Source organism: Merops nubicus, unplaced genomic scaffold (assembly GCF_000691845.1).
Source record: "Merops nubicus isolate BGI_N331 unplaced genomic scaffold, ASM69184v1 scaffold2721, whole genome shotgun sequence".
NCBI classification, from domain to species: Eukaryota; Metazoa; Chordata; class Aves; order Coraciiformes; family Meropidae; genus Merops; species Merops nubicus.
Window position 1 is genome coordinate 38,111 of NW_008588841.1, and position 17,292 is coordinate 55,402.

Here is a 17,292-nt window from a genome sequence, read left to right on the forward strand (position 1 = left end):
AGAGAATCCAGAATGTACACAGGCACCACTCTGAGCTTCTCAGAGGATCCTAATAGTGATCTTGAAGGCTAACTAGCAGTTTTCACACACACACCAGTGACAGTGGTAAAGAAGTCCTCAGGTTAGGACATCTGAAGAGCTGTGGAAAGACCAAAGCCACCCAGCAGAAGGTTCCAGCCATTTTCACCACCTGCAATCACAGCCCTCTGGGAATTGTTCCTCTTGCAGCTTAATATTTTCACCATTCCAGGAGAAAGTGTAAGCAGAATTGGAGATGTTTGCCTAGAGACTTTTTCCTGAAATCAGCCTATCTGTAGTCACTGACCTCTAAATTTATTATCCTCCTCTTCGACTTTGGTTTTGGAAAATGACCATCCCAACCACGTCTGCTGTCTCAGAGGACTTCCCATGCATTTTTATGATGGACATTGCATTTCCTTCTCCTATCTGTGGTGGCTGGTGGAGGTGAGGCTTAGTTTGTGGCCAGCACTACACGATTTTTACTTCTAGAAGTATTAAGGCGAGCAACTAGATTCAGAGGTGTTGAAATGAGGTGTAGAGAGGCATTTGACTTAAGAAGTTGATGGAGCAAGGCATCATTCCTTTTCAAGTATGAGAAAAGCAGATGGGTTTTGAAGTCTGTTCCTCTAATGGAGGAAAAGGTGCTGAATTCTGGCTGTTTTGACTCAGAGAGAATAAAACAGACAGTAAAAACGAGTGTGAATGAATGATTGGCCTGTCTCTGTCCTACATAAAAATACCATTAGCTCATTTCATGTGCCACATGTTATTTACTGGCTGGGTCGCTGAGAAGCCTGTGTTCTCCACCCTAAATGCTGCTGCTGAATGCATAAATGCTTTTTTCCAGAGGGTAGATTGAGGCAGGAATGGCTCTCCCCAGCAGCAGCTAACACCATTATTGGGGTCAAACATCTACTTAAATCTGCAGTGGCAGCAGGCAAACTACTTATACCAGCACCTGAAACTCTTCCCAAAGCAGTCTTAGACCAAAACACAGCAGAGGTGTTAAGAGCTCTGAGCTCTTAACCTGCCCTGTCCTGTTCATGTAGGAGTGGTTGTCCCACCAGAGCTTTTGTCAATCTACATATGAAGCTGAGCAAACCTGCAGATCTCTGCATTTTGCCCCTGACAGACCCCACATTGCCATCAGGAGTCAAGAAAACAGGGAGCCTCATAGTCATGCCAGAGTCAAGTTTGCTTCTGAAAGCCTAGGAGCAAGAGCTGCCATGGTCACCTGAGTTGTTCCCAGCAGGTAAGCTGCACCAAGAACAAAGCCAGCCCCCCAAGATGAGGTCTCTGGTGTATCTGCTGCTCTCACAGCAGCAGGGAGGGGCAGAGAGGAATCCTGCTCAGTTCCTCTACCTGAGCCTGCTTGGGGTTTTAAAAAAGATGTTATTGAAAATGACATACAAAACCAGACTGACTAGTCACTGAGCTATCCAGGAAACTTAAGCTCTCTACAATATGACAAGTATTGCCAAAACTAGAGAAAAAAAAAAGATAATGTTGTGAACATCCCAGTAGACCTGAGTCTCAGAAGAACTGGACATCTGTCCAGTTCTGCAGTAAATGCCTTGTCAACCATCTGTGGCTTTTCCAATCAACCAAACAGGGTCAGGACTACCCCATTCTCTACCCAAGGGTTGGCAAAGACCATCCCTTACCAGGGGTACAAACAGCAGCTGCTGTTTTGTCAGATGTGGCAGCAGAAAAAGCCTCGAGCTGCATTCTTCAGAGCTGAAGAGGCACTCCTAGGGTGAGAGGGATGGACCTTTTCTGTTCCAGAGCAAAGGGAGACAACACACCTCCTTAGTATGTAGGGATGAGACTGTGCCTAAGGCACCAAACAGGATGGAGTAGAGTTTGAAGCACCTCCTCCTCCATTAAAGACACTAAAAAAAAGGGATCTGGCTGAAAAACATTGTTCAGCAAATAAACAGGCATCTGGGATTCAGTGTGAATTTTGAGACTGACCAAGGCTGGCTGAGAAGCAAGGTGTTTAACTAATGAGAGATCAAGACAAGGCCAGTTCTGCTGCAGCCCAGCATGGTTGTCTCCCCACCACTGCATCTGGGCTGCAGAGGGAGGCGAGAGTGGGAGCTCGGTGCTGGGTCCTGCTGGAGCCCTGAACCCCCTGGGCACAGACCCTCCAGACAGAGCCCACACGTTCAGGAAGCACCCCAAAAAGCTGTGTTCCTGCTGTCCCCACCACACATGCCACCGGACAGCTCTTCAGGGAGGTGCAGTTTTGCATGATGGCTTCATCACCACCACATCAACCGCCTCATTTCTGAAACTGCTGCTGGTTTGCTCCAGCTCCCCTGTGCTCAGGCTGGGGCTGGGGCCTCCAGGCCACGGCTGCAGATGGAGACAAGCCAGCAACAGTGACCGCCAGCACCACTTCACCAGGAGCTTCACATCCTCCTCCTGCTTGTCATTTCTGATTTTGCAGCCCGCTGGCCCAGACTGTTTGCATCCCTTGTCTCTGCAGAGAGAGGACAGAGCCAAGCTTCTTGCCACAGGAATTTGCACGCTCAGAAAGCAAACTCTTTCCAACATCTTGGTAGCACTGTAGGACATTTAGCACGCTCCCACCTTGCTGTTCATTACCAAAAGCCAGAGGTCACCCGGGGTCAGAGCTGACCAGCTCTTGTAAGAGTACAGACAATATGATAAGGCTTCGGGTGAGGGGCAGTGAAGATACTCTCTGGTTTGATATCTAACCTTACAATTCAGAATTGGAGGCATCTCCCTGCTGAAGATAATCTGTTTCCTCTATAACCACCCAGGAGGTTTGAAGAGATGCAGAAAGTAAAGCAAATCTCAGGGTGTATGGGAATTGGCAATGTGCAAACAATATCAAGCCTAACTTTGATATTCACCCACATTAAGGCAGAATAGAGGTCAACCAGCAATCCAGATAACCAAAGCAGAAACTCTGGAAAACCAGGCTCCTGACTCCAGCAGTACAGACATATTTATTTATAGAAATAGAAAGTTTTAAGCTTTTCAAAACATTTCTCAATAAATAGGGCCTTGGGTTCCACTGCACGATAAGGAAACATAAGGAGTAAAAATAGGTAGAGAGCCCTCAGGGAAAGAAAGAAAAATGAACATTAAATCTGTTTGTGAAAGTGCTTTCCCTGTAAAATAATCTCTTTCAAGCACATTGCTGGTTTTTGCTGAATAAACTACTGCCAATCTCAAGAATGGACAATTTTTGGAAAGATAATTAAACAAGAGGTCAAAACACATCTAGGGGAGCAGGTATGGCAATTACTTAGCCTTGATGCTTAGTGGTAGCTGAGAGACAAATTTATACATCACCCTTCTGAGCAGTTTAGGCTCCCATTTTCCTATTCTAGTGGTTTAACCACTTCTAGACTGGCTAATATCTAACCTACAATGTAACAGCCTTTTCTCCTTGTAGCTAGATTAAAAAGACAACCCAAAAGTCTTCCCAAACGTCAGGACACTCCAGAACCTGCTCAGGCCGTTGACATCTCCTCCATTTTGGTCCAACTGTCTTTAGGTCACATTATTTAGCATGAGAAACCAGATGTAGCCAGCTTGATGCTCATCAGTATTCCATCTGTATTGAGGGAAGTCAGCTGTGCCCAAGTGATTTAACAGAGGGGAGACAGACTAGGATGGAAAAACGTGGAGCCCAACAAATGGAATGACACCCCAAGAGCACAGGAAACTACACTGGGTCTGGCCTCCACCAGCAGACTCAGCTACTTCTAGACTCCACCCACTCCCAAACTCAGTGCTGACCTTGCTTTGAGCGAGAGGTTGGTCTAGATGACTTCCTCAGGTCCCTTTCCACAAGATCTCTCTCCCCATTACAAAGAGCCTACATGGCATTGCAAAAATGGATCAAAGAAAAGGAAAACCACCAGCAGGAGGCTTTGAGCAAGAGGTTGGTCTACGTGACTTCCTCAGGTCGCTTTCCACAAGATCTCTCTCTCCTACCATTACAAAGAGCCTACATGGCATTGCAAAAATGGCTCAAAGAAAAGGAAAACCACCAGCAGGAGGGTGCTCCACAACAAATCGCTGTTTGCTAACTAGAAAGTGGGAGATGGTCGGGATCCCCAAGTCACTCCTGAATGACCTTGTAGGGAGTGCATCCTCCAGCCCCATGGGAAGGAGCTGGCTGCTCCACCCGTAAAGCCTGTTGATGGCACAGCACCAGCACTGGAGAAGGCATGAGGGGAGCTCCTGCCGTTCCTCCTGATGCAAGGGACAAAGAGTTGAAGCTGGCTGAGGAACAAAGAGGAAAATGGAAGCTGGGAAATAGAAACTAGCACAAGGAGATACATCTGCAGTCACATTGCCTTCACCACCCATTAATTAGTCCTGCTACCCTGAGATATCTGAATTAGCAGATACCGCAATATCTGGTTGGCACTCTACTTGGAGGCCTCAGGGGTGTCTTTTGTGGATCTTCATGGAGGTGTTAATAATACAATTTTTTTTTGTGTTGCATAGAGAAATCTACCTGGAATCACCCCAAGCTATCAAATCAGAGCTGTGCCTTCACATTTGCCTTATTCCCACAAAACATTCAGCTTTGATCTCAAGGGGAATGAGTACAAGACACATGCTCCCCCTGATGGTCAGTACTGAAGGCTTAGGTGGGAGGACTGGGCAGCAGTAACTCTAGATGCTAAATGGACTGCTGGCTGTAGAGGCAAGAGACCCAAATATTTGACCTATTCCCCAAGGCAACTCCCCCTAAGTCCCGGATGCCAGTCAAGGAGATAAACCCATGAACACCAGCCTCTGCAGAGCAGCAAAGGGAAGTAACCCAAATATTTGACCTCTTCCCCAAGGCACCTCCCCCTAAGTCCCAGATGCCAGTCAAGAAGATAAACCCATGAACATCAGCCTCTGCAGAGCAGCAAAGGGAAGTGGTGTTATGCCAAGAAAGGCAGGCAGGATGATTCAGAGTTGCTTTTAAATTACAGGCTTCCTTCAAAGTGGCAGCCATCTGCAGTCACACAAGCTGCAAGACAAGAGCCTGGGGGAGACAACTCCAGTTTCTTTACTAAATGAAGTGGAATAGGCACCTTACTCACTCTCACCCAATCTAATTGCTACCATTGCCATCAATTTTTAGGCTTCAATGTTGAATAAGAGATGGAGTTCCTATTTTAAAACCACCCTTGGTTCTTCAGTCTGACATCTGCAAAGTCAATGGGAAATAGAAAAAAAAAGTCATCTAAAGCTTTGGTCCTGCAGGTTCCCAGAGATGCTTATTGTCTTTCACAGGGACCCACGTGGTGGAATGGGTTTCTGTCTCCATGATGCTGCTGAAGCCACACAATTTGCCCCACAGTGTTAGATTTTAGGTGTTCAGAAAGAAGTGGGCCAACATCTGGGACTGCATTCAGAGGGCTCTTGGGATTTCTCTCCTGGTACAGGGTGAAAAATTGCTTTGAACCTCCAGCCTAAACAGCATAGCTGGGGCCACAGGTCTTCCCAATACATCATTTTTTAATTCCACATCAGTGTTAAATGCATCTAAAATTCTCCAGCAGTGGTACTTGACCATGACCTTTGTTATTTTCCCAGTGACCATTTACTCATATTTGTTGTATGAAGATGCCTCTCTTCAACTTTCAGGATCTTGTTAGAGCTTTATCTGTCATATTGAAGAGGTTCTCCTTACAACCTTTTGTTCCAGATATTGAAAGTTAGCATTTTGGTTAGCATGAAACTGTTATTCTAATAGCTTAGTAAATTGCTCGGGTTTCTTATAATAAAGTATACTAATCAATCCTTCTATTTTTTTGGTAAACCTTATTAGAGGGGACCCTGATCAACCCTTTTTGAAGTGCTGACCTAGGCAGACTCCTCATACAGCAATTACATTAGTACAGAGACAATATCCCCTTCCCAGACTACACGTGCTCAAGAACCACACTAATAGTTCTGTGATCAGTGAACTCATATCCAGCATATTCTTCCACTGGTCATCCTTTGTCTTCTCTCCCCATGCCACCATCCCAACACATAAGCTGGCATCTCATTGCCAGTGCCATTTCCATTCAGTCTTGCAGAAGTCTACATACATATTCTGTTGTATCAACTCAACCCAAACTTGTAATCTCACCCAAAAATACCACAGCAAGCTCCTTCAACAAAATTATGTTTCCCTTAACCCACAGTGGTAGAAAAAACGGAAATATTTCCTTCTGTGATTCATTATTCGGTTTAATTCTTTAAGGCTCCTTTCAGATAACATCAACAGTCCATAAAATTTGTGATTCTCTGCATACATTCAAAATCCAGCTACTCTAGTCACTGTTTTATTTGCATTCGCTTGAAGCATAAACACCAAAGACTTAAAAGCATCCCTATTCAGAGCAGGTAACAAAAAAAAAAGCCAAAAAAAAGAAAACAACAAAAAAAATAACTCCTTCCCTCTGCATCTAACATGCAAGCCTAAATTAATTTTTATTTCAAAGCACTAGCTGTTTCTGCTATTAAATGTCCCACAGAGGATACAGGATAGAAGACTACAGAGATCTTCCATAACACCATTCAATGTATTGAAAAAGGAAGAAACATCTGAGGCTCCTGGCATATTATTCATATATTTGAGCATCACCAGAATGAGGATGGATCAAATTTGCACGATAGTAAAAACAATGAAGAGAAACAATGCTTACTTGTGGCTCTGCACAGGCTTATTTTTCAGAAGGGCTTGGTTTGGATTTCCTTTTGTTGGAAAGAATTCATCAACAGTGAGATAGGCTTAGTGTTGATTGTGTATGTCAGGTTCTGCAGAGCATTTACATCTCTTTGGATCTGTGCAAAAATGCTACAGAAAGACCCCCACTGGAACAAGTCTTTGATCAGGCTCTAATGTTGTTTCTAGTCCTAGAGGTGAATTAGCAGCCACCACAGCTCACCGTGCATTTAATTCTACAGCTGAGGACCAAAGGTCTCAAAGATACACCATCAGCTTCAGTACAAGTTCAGAAGTAAAGGACTGAGGGGCTCTGGGGCTAGCTGAAAAATCAGAGATATGCTCCCATTTTTCTTCTGCTTCATTTTGCAGATCATCTTCAGGGACTCGGACCACTTCTACCATTGGCAGCGGGTCTTTCCACCCAAGAAACTCTTCTTTTAATGAGCATAGGGCAGAAGCCTAGATAAACCTTGCACTTCCTGGTCATAGATATAGTTGTGGCCCCTCCTGCCCCAGTCCCAGGTTGCCTACTGTCCCATCCAGTTGCTTTTATGCTTTTTTTTTTTGCCATTTCTTCCTCACCTGCCCCCCATCCTTGCTGCTACTGGGCATTTCCCAAACTCTCTCCTTACTCTGAGGCAAGAAACTTGTCTCTAAATTCTAGCCTAGACTTATTTATGACGTGCTTTATATTCTGCTGTTCTACATCACTGTTCCTTTTTTCCTGCAGGACACAAAATTCAGATTAGAAAAAGCAAAACAACAACAACAACAAAACCCAACAAGATCTTGTCTCAATCTTGTAGAATATCTCCAGCCTGCAAGCTATATGCACACTGGCAAGATGTAGATCTATTCTTTTCTGCAGGTATGCATTTTGTAGTTTTTAAGAGGAAATCAGAAGGAAAGACTGATATGGACAAGAAAAATAAAAGCATGCACCAAGGTCAGCCTGCCTGGGCTTCTAGGAAGCCTGTACTGGATAAAAGATGTTCCTCAGATTTAACTCTGAATAAATTATCTTCTGGAAGGCTTAAATTCCATCTCCAGCTACAGAGAAATCTTCCCCAGGCAGGACCACTGCACAGTGATGGTGGTTTTGCAGGAAGCTTCCTGGAGAAGGAATCCACCACCAGACCTTCCCATGTTGGAGCACACAGGGAGAGGTGTTCTCCTGAGATACTGGGGTTGTGGAGGAGGTGTCTGCAGGAGTTCTCACACTAACTGGGAGTGAACAGAAATCCCAGTTCTTCATGGGTGATGTTAAAGCTGCTGGAGGTGGGACACCATCCATGAACTTAAGGGCTACAGCAGCTTGCCCTACAATGTACTTCTTGCCCAAATTATTTCACTTCTGGTATGTTTGAGCTTCGGTGGCACACGTTGCAATCTGTTTGCCTCTGATGAGTTTGTTACTGTTTAGAGCAACAATGAAGACACAAATGGCATTTAGAACTTTCACTAGGCAGATTAGAGGCATTAATTAAAACTCATTTGATTTCAGGCATAATTTGTTTTCCTTCATTCTGCCATCAACAGTTTTGGTGCCACCTGATTTGTTGCAACGAAGCCTAACTGCAGCAGCTCTTTTAGCTGAGGGGCCAGTTCCCAAGGACCTGTTGTCTTCTAGCACCAGAGGGAGGGAGGCTGAGCCTTTCAGAAGACAAGACAGTGGATAGCTTCACAGGCTGAACTAGCAGACTTAAGAGGGAAGGCTGAGTGCACATTGTGCAAACCAAGATAAGTGGCTCAGCTGAAGACAAGGTGCATTGCCTAGCTTTATATTTGCTTGTCTATGAAATCACACACTTGTGAGGAAGTCGTTTAATGGATAATATTTCCTTTTATCAAGCTCTTTATTGCTCCCTCTCCCAGATAATTTCACTGCCAATTCAGTTGTGTAGGTTTAATGTTGCATAGTTGTATATATATAGTTGTATAGCTTTAATGCATGACAGGACACACCATGCTCTGTACAGACCCCCCAGAACCACTGCTGGTCTTACTGTAATTGGGTTAGCCTGAAAGAAGAGTCAGGGAGCTGGATTAGCTCTCTAGAAAAACAGAGCTCTCTCTCCTGGCTCTGGCATTTTTTCACTGTGCTGCCACAGGCACTTCTGCCTCCATCTGCCCTTCCCCTTCTCTGTGGGTTCATGGTGGAGACGTTTCCTCTGCCTACGCATTGGTACAGATGACCACTATAAAGTCCTTATTTCCACTGAATCCTGCATGCTTTGATAGGGTGCACACACACAAAAAATCAGGACTTTCCCATAAGAATATCTTCTTAAATATTCACTACTGATTATAACAACTTAGCATGGTCCTTCTGGCTATGGTTAACCCAAGAACCTTTACAGAAGATAACTTTGCAGAGTTTTACAAATGAGACAATTTTCTACCATGAGGTAATTTTCTTTGGGAACTCGCATTTTCAATGAAGGTTTTCATCATTCCCCTCTTCCCAGGAGGTACCAGGCACCTCCCCAGGCAAAGCAATGCCAGCTCCATGTGCACTCATGCTTCAGAGGGTTCTTTTCCAGCTGACAACTTGATGAAGATTAAATTTGAAATCCTGTTTAATAATCATATCTTTCTTCACCGTTGTTTACTACTATGTAGAAAATTGTTTTAAAGATTTAGCGCTTCCCCCCACCTTTTTTTTTAAAAAAAAGAAAAAATAGAGGTAGTTGAATCCATGCATGGGGAGATAAAGTTTCCTCAGATTTCTCAAATCTCAAGGTTATTTTCCTCTGAGATTACAGCAGGCTGTTTCCTACAGAACTAAAGCAAGAGAAAACCAGAACTTAAAATAGAGCAGTAGGCACCCAAGGGCCTCATGTCTGCAAATGGAGAACATGAAGCACATGAAGAACTCAGTTTAGGGAACAACTTGGTGGATCTGCCCAGAGAAATACCACAATTGCTCCTACAGGGCCAAGCCATGAGAAAGAACCACCATATTTGTAGGGCAAAGGAGGTTTAAAGGAAGGAAACAAAACCATCTTCAGCTGTACTACATAGAAACAAGAGTTCCAATCACTCTTCCAAACACTGTCATCTGACTTGGAGACTTTCTTTAGAAACAGCATTTGCTCTTTGTTTTTGATCAAATAGTTGGTTTTCCTCCTTAGAATGGGACTGAGCCTTTTAACACTGCTGTAGAGACACTGCTAATAAATATTTAAGACTCAAAGCTTTAAGTGAAAAGAAGGATTTGTTGGATAATATTTCACTTGCTTTAAATTGTTTGTTCACTGTTAAAATTGAAAATTTTAATGTTATGGTGATTGCTCAGAGAGCTGATGTTCAGACACTTCCCCAAGAAACCCAAGAGCCAGGAAGGCAGTCTATAAATAACTGCCTTGGAAATAAACTTCTGTGAATTGGACATAACCCAGATCAGATCTTCAAGCGTGTTGTAAATTACCCACAGCCAGAGCACAGGTCAGAAATATTTAGTAGCATTGAGCTTCATTCCTCAGATTCACATCCTAGGAGTATTTTAAACTGGGAGCAGACAATAAAGAGGGCTGCAGTTCAGTTCTGTTTGCCCTCAGCCCTGGGGATTTATTCCTGTGCTGACACAGCAGTATTGTCTCCTGGCCTTGCACTCAAGCAAATGTCCATAACAACCAGAAGCATCATCTGAATTTTCTATTAGATTAATACCAAAAGGATGGCTTGTGATTTAGGACTGCTTATGGTTAAGCTGACTTGAAAAGTACTACAACAGTCTTAGAGAAAGGCAGGAGAGCAGAATCACACAGGAGGAAAGAAGGGAGAAGAGGATGGATGGGTTGCACTGTCACTCTCCTGACAATGAGACAGAGGGAGCTGACAGATCTCCTCCTTGAAAGGAGCAGAGTAGTGGCTATGTGGGATAACACGTGCTATTTTAGATGCCATTTTGTACCACAGTCATTTAGCTCCAACACAGGCTGATGGAGGGTGACCCAGCAGCACCGTCATGGACTCCAGTCATTTGTGCAAGGCACAAAGGGACTTGTTGGCTTTTTTGGTTTGGTGTCTGAACTCACACTGAAGTCTGTACTCAAGGAGTACATATTTCCATTCATTTTTTCCAGGCTGAAAGTAATTAAGGTTGTTGATTTATAAAGCCTCCACTCCCTGAGACCTATCTGCTGTACCTATTGTGGAGGTCGCCTTGGGCACACACTGTCCCTTCTCTTAAGCTAGGGAAGTTCTCAGTGTGCTTCAGATAACACAGCAAATCAACCAGAGAAAATATTGCAATAAACAAGAAAAAGAGGTGGTGACCTGGCTAAACTGCTGAGGGGAAGGGACGTCCTTACAGATTCACTGCACCAACTGCCAGCGTGGTTGCTGTGATGATTGTGAAGTCCTGCAGGACAGCTGCTTTGCTTACCAGCCTGGTCTCATCCAAGGGCTGAAACAGCCAGTGCTGTCATGGCACCAGACTCTCAGTCACAGAACTTTGCAGTGAGGTGGCCCACCAAGAGATGGCCAAACCCACAGCCCCATTCCAGGCAATCACATAGTGCTGGTGTGAAGGGGTGGCAGAATTTGGCCCTGAACCTACAAGAAGATCAAGACAAGGTCAATACTTGGACAAGTTGAGCAGGATGAACTGTGTTCACATCCTGCATTTCTTCCACAGAGCAACCTTAGCTGCAACCAAGCTCAAAGCCTTGAAGAGGAGAAAGACTCAGGCCCATATTCATTTATAGGAAGAGCACAGGTAGACCTGTTGAATCAGGATTTGTAGTTGGAAGCTGTGATGCTTTTTAGAGTGAGCACACATCACAAACTCTTCACGTTTCCATGAGTTTCACACATCTTTCAAGACAAGGAGCTCATGTGAAGAAGCACCCATAAAAAACCCTTGGGAGATAGCTCTGTGATTTCTGAGATAATCCTCTGCAGTTTCAAATAATGATCTAAGCCTGAGCTGTGGAACTCATGCATTTTTTCAAAGAGATGAGTCTAATTTAGAAAGTGTGTCATATATTAGACACCATGTCTTTTAACTGGTTGTATTTCCATGGATGTGAGATATTTCACTTGATTTAAGAAACTTACATTATGCTTCGGCTCAAACAGTGTAATCATAATTAGTCATAAAACCTTAATTGCAAAGAGGGCTAGCCAGACCAAGACACAGAATTTTACTAAGCAAGGATAAGGATGCTGCTTTTTAGGATTATTTTGTATAAATTCAAATGCAAAACTCTCAGGACATCTGCAGTAAAGTTTAAATTAGCAACTTCAACTAAAAGTTCCACAAGTGCAGATCTGATGAAGCAGAATTGCACTCTGCACAGTCACCTCTGGTTCCAGTCCTCATATGCCCTTTTGCATTCCACCATTCATCCATCCTCTTACTGTCAAGACTCCCAGCATCTTATGGAGAAAGCATAGACCTGACACAACAACTCTGCAGGCACCAAACCCATGTGGATGCTGAGGTGTCATTCTCCCTGTGCACTTGGAGCAGAGCTGTGTCCCATCCCTGTGAAGCCAGCACAGGGAGGCAGGCATGCCAAAGCCCAGCCCACCATCTGACCTTTAGGGTTTCTGAGCCTCTAGAAGTACCTCTTTCCTGCAACTATAGAGTCTGTGTTCCCAGACTTGGCAATTCAGGTTAGGAGATTACATCCAGAAAGATGAACCCAAGCAGAGACTGGAAAGCCCACCTGCAAATAGTCATGGCAGATCCTTATGGCAGCAGGTTCCTTTCCCCATCAAGGAGGTGACTCCACCGTACACCAGTGAAAGTCACCCCTCTGAAGCAACCACTGGGTACACAACTACCATCCTTCCTGAATTTTCTAAATAGTGCCCGAGTAGTGCAGGGAAGTTTGGCTAGCTCTCTTGGTGAATTTGGCTGCAAATTAACCTTCTTAGCAGCATGCTGTTGGCTTTGTCAGAACTGGCAAGTCTGAGCATCCAACCATCCATTAGTGAATGCTGTTAACAAGAAAGAACTCCAGGGCACTAGGTCAGGGGAACAGCAGAGAAAACCCAAGTAGGTCAGACTCACTAGAAAGGCCAATTTACTCCTAACTATTCATCACATCATACACCTCTGATAGTCCTGAGCTTTCAGGAGACAAAAATGCAGTGTGTCCCTCTGGAACCAGAGTGGTGGCTTCATTCATCATGTATGTTGCTATGCAAAGATAAAGGAGATGGTGAGATCCTTTTCTCTGAATATGTCAACTCCTCACTGCCTCTTGCAGTAGGTTGAACAGTTATGGGGAGGACTCTTAGCTTCTCCTCTTCCCTCACCAGTCAATCACCTGGAAGGGGTGTTCTAAGACCACATTTATTAAGCAGAGGACAAGCTTCAAGTACCTATGACTCAGGGAGCTGGCTGGTGCTATCAGTTAGGGATACACAGATTAGAAATACCCTTATCTCTTCTCTGCAGATCCTCCCCTTAGTTTTTAACGTTAATATCACAGACAGTTTGGTTCCTAAAGGGCAAGAAGGCGCATTATAGAGATAGCAGAAAGCAAGGGAAGTGGAGGAGGCAAAGTGGGCACAAGGATGTCTTGGTATAAGGAGAAGATAGAAACTTCAGGTGGAATATGGTTAAGGCAAAGAAGATTAACAAGGGCATAGTCACAGACACTGATGTAGAAAATGGGCAAAGGGAGAACACAGAATGTTATTACTTTCATAGAATCATAGAACCACAGAATATTGGGTTGGAAGGGAACTCAAGGATAAGTCCAACCCTTTTTGGGAAGTTCATTATGGAGTCAAGTGCAAGGGCATTGATTGTGGTGGGTTTGGATGTGCTGGTTGAGACTCATTTCATCCCAGTTTTAACTATTCAAAAATAAAGTTTGACATCTAGCATAAGCTGTCAGTTGAGGCCCTTTTTCTAATCAACAGAAAGGGAGAGAAGAAGAAAGACACTTTCCTCCTCCAACCAGGGACATCAGAGCAAGACGAGATTAATCTTTTCACGTGCTTGAAGAAGGAAACCAGCTCCTTCTACTTAGCCATGTATGCTGACTGGGGTTAACCTGTCCCTATTAACAAGGCCCTGGCCCAGGATTATTTCTCTGGACACTATGCTACTATTACCATCAGCAGATGGGAACAATGGATCTATGAGGAGAGAGAGAAACATCTCTCAGAGATCTGCTTCAAAGCAGCCTCCAGAACTCACATGCACGTCAGCAAGCCTGGGGCAGGACAAGCCTCTATCCTCCACAGTGCCTGTCCTATTGCAGGGGTTGTGTCATCTCATGCCAAGACACAGTGGCAAGCCAGCTTCTGAGCTTTCAATTTCATTCTTGCTCTGTATGATGACGTTTGAGCTTGGTGATCTACCTGACCCATCAAAACCTGCAAGAGCTGCTGCCTCCTCTGAGCTTTGTTTCGTTGCCTTATCCAGAGTCTGAAGTGGAGATGGCAAAGTCCATATTTGGAATAACTCCAGTAGCTTGGTGCATCTATCTGTGTATACTCTCTGCTTTCTGAAAAGATGATGACCAAATCAAATGGAGATTTTCTTTTAATCTGGCCTATTTTAAATCAAGATGTAAAGAAAGATATTAAAGCTGCTCCTGTGAAACACACTTCTCCATGAATTAGTAATTGTGTTTACCTTCTACATTGGGAATTTTTTGCCTGTGTTGCTGTTTCTTACTGCCACTTAACACAAGGAGCTTGTATTGGAATGAGACTATTTCAAAGCAGTTTTACATGCATGTAGAGGCTGGGACTTATTTACTTTCTGACAGTTATTTACTTCCTGTAAATATTTCACAGCCACAGGATCTCCCAGATGAAAGCAGAGTTTGCTCCGTGCTCCTGTTCAGGAGTCTAATTAAAAACTGAATAAAATGGGAGGGATGGAGCTTAAGCACTAACTGAGATGGATGTGACTGGAGGGAATTCAGCAAGGGGAGCCTGTTTCTTGGCACAAGCATTGAAGCTTCTGCACACAAGCAGAGAAAAATGCCCAACACAGAACTGCAAGCCCCAAGATGGATAAAGGGAGCAGGGGAGAGGCTTTCAGAGGTGGGAGAGCTGTGAGCCAGCACTGCTCCTGCACAAGTTGTATGCTGTTTTCACTCAAAGGTTGGTCCTGGTCACTATTTCACATCACCAAAGCTAATCAGCTCCTTTTGCCTGAATACCAGCACAGAACCAAAGTCATCAGCAGCATCTCCTCATGCCTGGGATCCCACCAGCCCAGAGCCACCACCATGGGGACAAGACTTCTGCATCCCACCTGAGGGCATCTCCTCACCTACGGTAGGTCACTAATGCCACTGGTGTCCCAATACACCTTAATACTCTAGAGGCTGTGAGGCTGAGAGTTGATACTTTCTCCAGTGTGTTAATCATTACAACAGAATGATAGGCACTAAAAAGGACTCCATGGCTGTCCTGCCTCTATATTTGGACAATTTCCCACAATCAGTGCTCCAGAAAAAGGCAGGGACTTCAAAGTAATCAAATTAAGAAAAAAAATTCAAGATCAAGCATTACTTTCCCTGTTTTGTTTTGTTTTGTTTTTTCCAGATCTAGCTTGTTTGCTGTTGGTTAAGGAAAGATTACTTACCATAGCTGTCTAGAGGGCAAGGGCAAATTGCAATGTGCTTAAGGGTTTGAGTGAGGATTTTTCGCTTAAAAGAGTACATTTGGAGACAAGGGAGATTATGAACTACCCTTTAACAAGATTCTCAAGCCATCAGGCTGTTTAACATTATTGATCAGTGCAGCCAGAGCACATTTAAAAAAAAAAAAATCTATCAGATTAAAATGGAAATAGCTTTCTTGTTCTGAGTTCTCATAAACTTCATTTCCCTTCGCAGCAGAAAGCTTCTATGAAAGATGAGTGGTCCCCAAGCCCAAAGCGGTGGCCCTGCCAGGAACATGCTGCCCAGCACCCCTGCCAACTCCTTCTACCTTGTACACAAACACACTCAGCAACTACATGTGTGTGACAGGTATGTTCTAAAAACAAAAAAAAAAGAGGTGTTTCAACAAAAAAATAGCCCCAGACCTAACTCATCAAACCAGAAGAGACATCTCCGAACAGCCCATTGTTACAGGAAGCCTTTTTAATAGGAAGGAACATCACTTGAGTGTGTATTTGAAATAGTCTTCTTTTGAGAATGCCCATTCAAAATCTATCCAGATCTGATTGATGTCACCCACCTAAAGAGCAAAGCTTTCCTCTCCAAAGTGCCCATGGTGGGGATTGCACTTCTTCTGGGGAACATGTTTGCAAAATAAATAAAAAGAAACACTTTGTTTTCAATTTAGTGCCCCAAAAGTTGACAGCAATAGTAGTAAATAATAGAAATTATTTGTATTAGTAGCCTTGTTTATTCTAATGATGTTGGCATTTTCTGTGAAGATTAATTAGCAGTAATGTTGCAAATACTATTACAACTGAAATATGCACCATAAACCCAAACTAATTTGACTGACCTATGTTCTAAGGTAAAATATGTACAGTAATGAGATTCTAATTATCCTTTGTTATGGCAGGCCATTCTCCACACTCCTCTTTATTGATAGGAGATGTATTGTTTCAGCACTTTAGCTCGATTTGTTTTCTCACATTTGCATTTTCTTATGCACAGAAAATGAAAGGCGATCATTACCTTCTTCACTTTGCATTCAATTTACATGAACAGCACATTACCTCATCCTAACTCATTTATCTGCCACAGAAACTTGACAACAAAAGCTACTGTCAGTGATGAATAAAGATCATTTCAAACGGAGCAAGAAGAAACAAGATGAATTATAGGTTTCAGGACCTTTTGTTTGCTCAAGAAAGGGAAAATAAAGGATTTTTTCCACCTAGGCAACACGGCTCTCACAAGGCTGTAACTCACGCTCAGCATCTCAGATTTACCTGCAGCTGGTTGGTCCTTCCTGCACACAGAAGCAACTCCAAATACCCACGACACCATAAACATCTCTCCCGTTTGCTGCACAAAGGCACATTTTTAATGTTTTTGGTCTGAGCACACAGAATTTACAGTTGGTAAGCTCAAGCAAACGCTGTAACAACTCCCCGAGGGCTGCTGCAGCCTCCCAGCAGCTCCCCAGGCTGTGAGACACAGCAGCTCCAGCCCAGCACCTACCCCACGTCCCACCTCAGCCTGGGCGCTGCCGCCGAACGTGCCGTGGGGTCCCCTCGCGTTGGCAACAGCAGAACATCCAGCTTGCTTTGCTGGGAGCTAGTGAAGCCTGCCAGCTCCCCTCTTCTAGCTCTCCTGCTTGAGCTCTCCAGCAGAGCCTGCCAGCCCCTTGCTGCTCTTCTTCAGCAGTGTTAGAGCTCAGCCAGTACCGAAAGGCAACAGCACCAACACCACACTCAGAAATGGAGTTCTGCTTTAAATTGCCTCTGTCTGGGACCTTTTTGTAGTTGGGCAAAGCACCACGAGCCCCAAGTGTACATGGGTACAACGATGGATTTCGGTTCTGCCCTGTGCATGGGGAGAGGCAGAAGCTGGGGAGCAGGTTTTGAGGAACAGGTCGTTGGCAGAAAGCCCACAAGCCCTCCCCAGAGTCAGATGAATGACTTTGGCCTACTTTCCCTA